Genomic DNA, 9314 nt, shown 5'->3' with positions numbered 1-9314 from the left:
CTTATTTGTTTCTGGGCACACTACACGTTTTGTATGCAGCAGGTGTGAAAAGCTGATCGACGAAATCGAAATCAAATTTAAGAATAGCTATAATGTCAACGAACACCAAATGCAACAGCACGAAATGAATCAGCCTCACAGGTAATTTCGCTATATCGTTAAGTGTGATCTGAATTCCCTTGCATTATCTGGTCACACTTCACATTTTGTCAGGAGCAGCTGTGAGCAGCTGATCGCAAAGTCTAATTTAGAGCTAAACTGAAGAAAAACTTGTTATCATCAACAGAACTGTTAGTCTTTAAGAAATGTCGACAAATAAAAAAAAATATAGAGAGAAAATGAGAGAAATTGAAAAGAGTTATGGGAAAATCACACGATGTGAGGCTATCTTACAATTTGCTCAAATTATAAGGGCAGATACTCTTATCAATTTTATTTCATTAACTCTTCAATCTAGTTATGCGCATTGGCATTTTGGAGTGCTTTGTAAGTGTAACATTTTAATGCTCTTACGGGATTTGAGAATCTGCACTTCAATCAGAAGTCTTGTGATATAATTTATTATAATCCCACTTGACGGATTCTATCAATTATTACGAATTTTAATACAGAACATATTGTGCTGTCCTGCAGCTACGCTGTCTCAATTATAAGAGAGTACGAAAGCAGAGAGCAATCAAGCAATGTGCGCGATGATGGGAGCAAAGTTAACAAATATTGCGTATACGACATGGAGGCAAAGCTCATAAGCTTACACTCAACTTCTTATTCATAACTAAGCAGCAGCTGAAATAGCAGAAGTATCAGAAACAACAACAGCAAAATGAAAAGCTCCTTCAGCTCTGGGAAATTTGTTTCAGCCGTTCGACATTAAACGCCTCCGCATCCTCACCAAACTCTGTGCTTGCCGGGTTGAAGTCGCAGTCGTTACTGTTACTGTTGCGTTTGGCAGTCAGCAGTCGATAGTCGGTCGACAACAGTCCAAGTCTGAAGACGTCGCCGTTGTAGACGCTCTCGCCTCAGTTTGTAATTTGTACTCGTAGCAGAAGCGCGAAGTAACGGCGACAAAAAATTCTTATAGGTACATATAGCGAAAGAGATGGACATTAAAAAGTAAATGCAGTTAGATATTGAGATACTAACGTGATTATACATATTCATATTTACAAGCATTTCTATAAACATATAAATGTATGTAGTTACATATGCACATATATATGCATGTGTATTTTGTGTTTATAATTTTATTGCCTGGCCCGTCTAGCCTGTTGTGTAAGTGTGCGAACATATGAACATAGGCAGCAGCAGCTTCGAGTTCGTAGACTCAACAGCGACGCGACGTTGGCGCTAACGCGCTGCAGCGCTGCCTCTGTCGTCGCAAAAGCTCTTGTCCTCTCCCACTCGCTGTGACTGCGAGTCAGCTGCGCAGTTGTTTGCGTGTAATAAAAATAAAACCAACATACACACGTATACACGTAATTATAATAAATATGTATTAATAAAGAGACCCCCATTGCTGTCGAAGTAATGTATGTATGTCGCATTTAGGTATGTGGTAGTGGAGTGTTTTGTTATCCTTTTCGCCAAGGCTTTTTACAACGTCAAGGTCTCTCTGTAGCGGTTTCTTTGCATTTGACTAGCACGCAGCTTTAATGCTTTCCCACACTCACACTCTCAGACACTCTCTCTCTCTCTCTCTCTCACTCTCTTTCGAACTCGCGTTAGACCAAAGCTCGCTCGCGCCAACCGTCAGCCGACTGGCAGCGGCAGCGACAGCGACAGCGGACTAGCTGCTTTGCTGCTTGGCTGATTAGTTTAGTTTGTGATTTCAATATAATTAATTTCTGTTTCTGTAGCGGTTTGTTCGGACGTCGAACGCTCGCTCGCTCGTCCGCTAGCTCGCTCGCTTGCTCGATAGCTGGCTTCGCTTCAGCCTCAGTTTCAATTGTTGTGTTTCAGTTTCTGTTTTTCGCGTTTCGTTCACACAGTCGTCGATTTAATTTTATTTATTTTGTTGTTGTCGTGTTTTCGTTTCGGTTTCGTGGCCGCGCGCTTCTCAAATGAGGAATCGAAATCGGCATAGAAATCAGAAACAGCAACAGAAACAAAATCACAATTCGATTCGGTATCAAGATCGTAAATGGAAATCGTAAATCGTAAATGTGCAACAAAATTCTTAACTAGTTGACAAATAATCTGAATTACTTTGTTTGTTTCTTTTATAACACATAACAACTGTGAGTGCTAGTGTCTGTGAGTGTGTATGTGTATGTGTGTATGACAGGTGGGTGGGATAACACTGGAGCGGGTTTACAATCAGCTGAAGATAACGCCATCTTGGGCTGGCGATTTTCAGAAATCAAATTGAGAACGCCATCAATAGTTCAATTCTATCACAGAACATACAAAGATACTTTCACACATAGATACAAAGATACGAAGATACATATATGTATGTATGTATGTATGTATGTATGTATGTATGTATGTATGTATGTATATATTCACATATATGTAGAAATAACTTGTACGTGCCCATGTGCGCCTTTTATACATGAATATGTGTGTATATTTGTTAATTTTTGTATGGCAGCCAAGCCAAAATTAACATATTAATGAATTTCCAGTTTAATTTTGTGGTTTATTTGCTTTCGTCTCATATGTTTTTTTGAATTGGTTTTAATTTTTCCACTTATTTTTTCTTTTTCACAACTTTGAAATTATTTTCCTATGATCGTAAACTGCCGCCAAATCAATCGAGATATCAAAGAAGAAGAATAATAAAATGTAATGGCAACAAAAAAACAACAAAACATGAAGAACATGAGATTAAAAACAAAAGGCAACTACAACTACAACATACACACATACATACATCAGCAACAACAACAACAACAACAACGAACAAAACGCACTCATTAAAAGTCTAATAAAGTTTTTCGGCTATTTGTTGTTGTGACGCTTTCAAGGTTTTATTTTTTTTCGTTTTTGTTACTGTGCGTGTCCCCAGTGTGTATGTGTGCTTGTGCTGCTTGTATATTTTTATTTTATTTCATTTTCGTTCGATTTTATTTATTTTGTTGTTAGTTGTTGCTTTTTTTATTAAGACATGTTAAAGTGTCATAGCTGCGCTGCCGACGCCAGCGTCAAAGTTGACGACGACATCGACACATTGCGTCGCTTAAAAAGTTATTAATTTTAATAATAATTAGCTTAGCGCATTTGTTGCAAAATATTCAATTCAACATCATTCATATGTATGTATATGTATGTACATACATACAGACAAGCACAAATGCATACAACACAGGCACAATCTTAACATTATTATTATTTTGTTGTCTCCTCGAATACAAAATATTGCTGACGTCGCATCTGCCGCCGTCGCTGCAGCAGCGAAGTCGCGTCGCTTAGCGTCGTCTCTCATACAAAACAGAGCGACGAGCATTCAACTTAGAGCGTAAATAGAGAGAGCCGAAGCTCGTACACGCAAGCAGCAAGTGCTCCCACTTATACCAGCAGAGCCGCTGTCACAGTCGCAGCAGCAGCAGCAGCAGCAGCAGCAGCAGCAGCAGCAGCAGCAGCAGCAGCTGCTAAAAGCACAACACGAAATTTCTTACCTCCCCGCTTCCGTGAGCGAGAGCCTACAGTTAAAATGTAAGCTCAGATAAGCAAGCAAATGAGTTGCGCTTTATTGGAAGCTTAACTCTCTCCCACTGTCTCTCTTAAATGGTGCGGTCAACTTTTGTTGTTTGCATGCTCGAGAACATTCTCATGTTGCCGTTGCCGTTGCCAGAGTCATTATCATTATCATTATTATAATCATTATCAGCATCGCTGAATGAAGTGAGCTTTCATAATCTGATCTACAACAAGTCATCGGGCGACAGGGCAGCAGCAGTAGCAACGCAGTAGCAGCACCAACAACAAGTGTTCCCTTAATTTCTCGCTCTTGGGTGCACTCACAGATTACACATACGTAGCGTGGTACCAAACTGTAGACTGCAGCCGAGAGCACTGTGTAAACAATTAATAACGAAAACAATGTTATGCAGTAACGACTACAACAACAGCAACATTGATAGAACGTGCTAAATTGAGTAACTACTAGTTACTAATATACATAAATATGTAGATATGTATGCTTGTATGTATGCACATACGTGTGCCTATCTGTGTCTACATATGTGTGCGTGTGTAAGAGAGTACAGAGCTATTTTTGGTTTGGCGACGACGACGACGACGAAGACGTCGAGCTGCCAGCAGAGCAGCAGCAGCTACCACCTGATGTTGCCGTCTCCGTCGCTGTCAGCGTCAACGTCAACGTCACTGTCGGCGCTCGAGTCTGTCGTTAGGCCAGGTCGAGGCACCAGCAAGCAGCATCAGCAATGAGAGACAACAATCATGTATATTTACATTTGTTTGTATGTTTGAGTTGCTACAAAGCAAAGCACAAAAAAAAAGAGCGCGCAATTTACAAAGCGGCATTTTTGAAGGACTTTCACCACCCCTTGCCCTTGCCCTTTGTCTGGTGGTCTGATGTCGGTTGTTTGCATCTGTGGAACAGGTGTTTTACAGAGCCCAAAATTCACAATACTCAGCTGCGTGATTTATCAGTTATATGTATTTCATGTATTCAATCATGCGCCGTGAAAAATTGTCACATCTTTGGCTCTATTTATAAACAAGTCGTCACACAGACTCACGCACACTCACGCACACACACACACACATCGCGATTTGTGTTGATGTGTGTGTGTGCTGCTCATGGCGTATACGTAATATGGTGACGCCTTCAACTCATACAATTTGGTTACGCTTATGAGCTGAGTGCTGCATGCAATTAACTATTTTACCGTTAACCTAGCACGGATGTAAACAAATGTCACATAAGAGTGAGCTGAGGGAGCAATTGAAAGGAGTCGTAAAAAAGAGATATGAAGGTAATGAGTTTTTATGTATGTATATATGCATACATATATACAATACATACACATGTACATACACAGAACAAAACTAGTCGAGATCCCGACCATAGAATACCCGTTACTTATATCAATATATATTAAAGTACTTTAAAGAAATAACTACCTAATAAAAGCTACTGCATACTTTTGGGTGCTTGTATTGCCTCACTTTTTAATAACTTTGGTTAGCTTTTACTGTCGTTCTACTTGTCCGATCTTGCTGCGATTAAGTGAGATAATATTTAATCTCAATATATAACGTTAATTCCCATTAAGTGAAATAATAGAGAATATTTATATATAACGTTAATTATCATTATAATCTTAAAAACGGGGGCGGAAGGGGGCGTGTCAAAAACTTTAAACAAACTTGACCTGTGTGCCAAATTTGGTTGCTCTATCTTTTATGGTCTCTGAGATCTAGGCGCTCTCACAGACGGACAGACACACATGGCTATATCGACTCGGCTGTTAATGCTGATCAATAATATATATACTTTATAGGGTCGGCGATAGCTCCTTCTCCCTGTTACATACATTCCAACGAACACAATATACCCTTTTACTTATTTTTTTAGTAACGGGTATACAAAAATATTCTAAAACTCAAGTTTAAAATTCTTGATTTTAGAAGTTTTTTTTAAGTATGTATGCAGGATATTATTGTTAAATTGAGACAATATGCGGATAAAATGGCAACGACTCAACGTAACAAAATCAAAGAAGCCTACAGTATTGATTTCCTATACGAATGTCGAAAAATATGACTTGGAATACGAAAATTTGAAAAAGAATATTAGGAAAACAAAATAAGGAATCCAAAATTAGGAAACAAAAATTAAAAAATAAATTAAAATATTTTTGATTTTGGCTTTTGAACTTTTTTCCTATAGCAAAAGGACATAATATTCTGTTGAGCCGTTTATCTCAAAATCAATAGGTTTAAAATTATATTGTTTTATTGCTTTTCGGGTTTTTCTACTTACATAATTTTAAGATACTGCTCTTTCATTATGTAGTTTAATAATTTAAATATTACGGAATGATTGTTAACTTTCCTAATTGTTGTCTTCTTTAAATTTTTTATTTTTTTTCCTATCTTTTTTTTTTTTTTAATTGTTGTCTTCCAAATTTTGGAACTCAGAATATTTTTCTAAGTGGAAATTCCTAATTAATGATTCCTACAGGACACTACACTAGAAAAAAGTATCAATCTTTAAATAATATAAAGTTAATTATACTTTTATAATTTTAATTTACTTTATTTTTTCATTTTAGTTTTAATATAAAATTTTAATTTTTAACAGACATTTTTCATCATTTTATTTAAATTTTAATCAACTGTTCTATGTTGAAATTAATTTAAAAAAAATATATTTTAAATTAAATAAATAATTTATTAAAATGTGTGTACATAATTGCGTTTATATACAAATGCCATTACATAAATATAAATATTTATGTATGAATAATACAAAAACAACACTGTCTCTTTCGATCATACTCGAACAATCACATACGCTCAAAAATCATTTCGATCATTGCTACTCGATCGTGACTCGATCGAAACGAACGCTCGCAAACGATCACGATCCAGTACGATCGTATGACTCGAGCGCTACTCGATCCGAATTGTTCGAAAACAAAACAATCATACCCGTGACTCGATCGTAAGCAAGAAGACCCGTGACTCGATCAAACACGTTGCGTCCGAGCCGCTGAGTTGATTTGGTTTAACTTTTCGCACTGGTGTTCGATCATACTCGAACATACCCGTTACAGCTCTCTGATACATACTCGTTGATGACAACGCTGACTGAGTTTTGGGCGCCAGACAAACGGCGAGAACAAACGAGCCAGCAAATTATATAATTTATTTATTGTTTTGCGCTCAGAGTAACTTTCGCTGTATTTGTTGTTGTTGTCGTTGTCGCTGCTGCTGTTCTTTTTGATAATCTGCGTCTCCGTCTAGCAATTGCTTTGCTTTTGCATTGCTCGACAGCTTTTACGGCACTTGAATACTTTTGTTTTTTTTTTTTTTTTGTTGCTTTTAGCTGTTTTTTTTGTTGTTTTTTTTTTGCGCTCGTAATGCAAATAAAGCGAGAGCGCTAAACAAAAATTTCTGTTTGTCTTTGCATATTGTTGTTGCTTTCATATTGTTCGTGACTGCGACGGTAACTGCGACTGAGACTGCGACGGTGACTGAGACTGCGACCCAGGTGATTGACCCAGGCCAGTGTCACTGTCACTCCGACTGCGACTGCTGCTTATTCTTACTCTTCTTACACATTTTTCTTTTGCGTGCGGTTTTCACAATGTGTAATAGAAATTAGGCCGCATTTTTACATCAATGCGGACGGCAGTTCGCACTAGTGACGAAAGCAGCTCGAGGGGTGTACACTTAGCCAGGTAATTGTTTTGACAATGAAAAATGACAAATCTATAAATTCTCCTACCTGTTTTATATTTTTTCAAATAGTTAAGCCCAACAATTTGAAAATATATATTTTTTTAAAATTGCTTTTACAACCAAATGCAACTAATTAAAATAAGAAACCATACAAATATTTTAACCACAGGCAACAAGTAATTTTTTTCAAAATAAAACAATAAAATAAGAAACCAAGAAAAGATGTTTCTTTTTTACAACATCAAAAAGAACATTTAACAAAGCTTTTTGTTTTTTTTTTTTCAAAATGAAATTTGTGAAAACTCTTAAATAAGAAATCATGAAAAGATATTTTTCTTTAACAATATCAAATAATTAAATTTTTAATTTTAACATAACAGTTACATGATTTTTAAAAAATACTTTTTAAAAGAGTTTCACGCATTACTTATTGTTTTTAACTTGTTTTAGAAAATACAGGCAACTATAATAAATAAAAAATAGTTTAATAGCAACAAAGTTTATTTTTTGCCAAATTAAAAATGGGAATTTGTTTCTTTGTCAAAACAATAACTAGGCTAACTGTATTTGAATTTGTTGGGTTGACCCAAATACCCAACTTCAACTTTTTCATGTCCTTGCTGTGTGTGTGTGTGTTTAAGCTTTTTTAGCGTGTTTATTATTTGAGCCTGCAAAACAAGTAGAGTTACATTTCATGTTTCATGCTTTTATACACTTACTTAGTATGTTAATTGCTTGTCACAATGATACTTGAGAGTTTATTTCAACAATACATACATACATACAAATACATATATATATATATATATACTACATACATATAATACATACGCGGAAATGCATGTATCGAATAAAAAATGGCTAAAACTGAAATTCAAATTCTAGTGCGGCTGTAAGTTGAGATCGAAGTTAAAGCTTTTCCGTCTTTTCTTGCTCCTCCCGATTGACCCGATTTGGTGCTAACTAAGCAAGCGAAGACGCAGCTTCAACCGGTTTTTTTTTACAAAAGATTTTGTTTTTGTTTTAATTTGTTGTTTATGTATGCATGTGTGTGTTTTAACAACAACAGCTACAGGTGACAACACAAATAAATTTAGAAAAAATGATTAGGTATATATGTATGTATGTATGTGTGTATTAAAGAATTGTTGTGTTTTAATTAGCAAAAACAACAAAACCAAATGCGAATTGAAATTTAAATAAAGTCGTTAAAATAAAAGTAAAAGACAGACAAACAAAAAACATAAAGAATGTAATTTAAAAAGAATTAAAAACATATTTAAATGCTATTAAGTAACAAACAAACAAACCACCAATAACAAACAAGCGTCGGGCGCAAAGTGCGCGACTTTTTTTTTCTTTTTTTTTAATGTGCACGAAAATGAACAAATGTTTTTAATAAAGTATTTTTTACTACATTTATTTTGTTTGTGTTCTTCTTAGAGTCCACAATGAGCTAATGTAACAGAAGCAACAACAACAATTAGCAAATTGCAAACATTTATAGTGTGACACTACAACAACAACAAATACCTCCGCACTGCAACAGCTGTACAAATATTAATTAAAAAAGAAATCATATAAAAAAATTATTGAAAATGAAACAACAAGAGTAACAACAACAACATCAAGAACAACAAATGCAAAACTCGCAACTTAACAAAAATAACAGCAGCTGCAGCAACAAAAACATACACTAAAAGAAGCAACAAAAACAGCAAACAAAAACCAACCAAATAAATACCAAAAACACACAAAAAAAGATAAAACAAAACAATGAAATTCTGAAAATACTGAATGCATTTCTATGGGAAAGTGTACAATATATACAAAAAATGAAAAGCTTACAAATTTTTTTTGATATGTGCATACAATACATAAATTCACTTTAACATACATACATATATACATATGTACGTACCGCCATCGACAACAAC

At 35.5% G+C, this 9314-nt stretch overlaps 1 long non-coding RNA gene across 1 annotated transcript; it reads left to right on the top strand.

The window, feature by feature from the left end:
* The first annotated feature begins 1827 nt into the window (after positions 1-1827).
* Positions 1828-8949, top strand: LOC117784072. The gene is made up of 2 exons (XR_004617399.1): positions 1828-2162; positions 8821-8949. It is a non-coding gene; the product is annotated as an uncharacterized LOC117784072 (long non-coding RNA).
* The last annotated feature ends 365 nt before the right edge of the window (positions 8950-9314 follow it).

The sequence above is a fragment of the Drosophila innubila genome, chromosome X (assembly GCF_004354385.1).
Source record: "Drosophila innubila isolate TH190305 chromosome X, UK_Dinn_1.0, whole genome shotgun sequence".
In the NCBI taxonomy this organism is placed as follows: domain Eukaryota; kingdom Metazoa; phylum Arthropoda; class Insecta; order Diptera; family Drosophilidae; genus Drosophila; species Drosophila innubila.
This window is presented reverse-complemented; position numbering and strand designations above follow the sequence as displayed.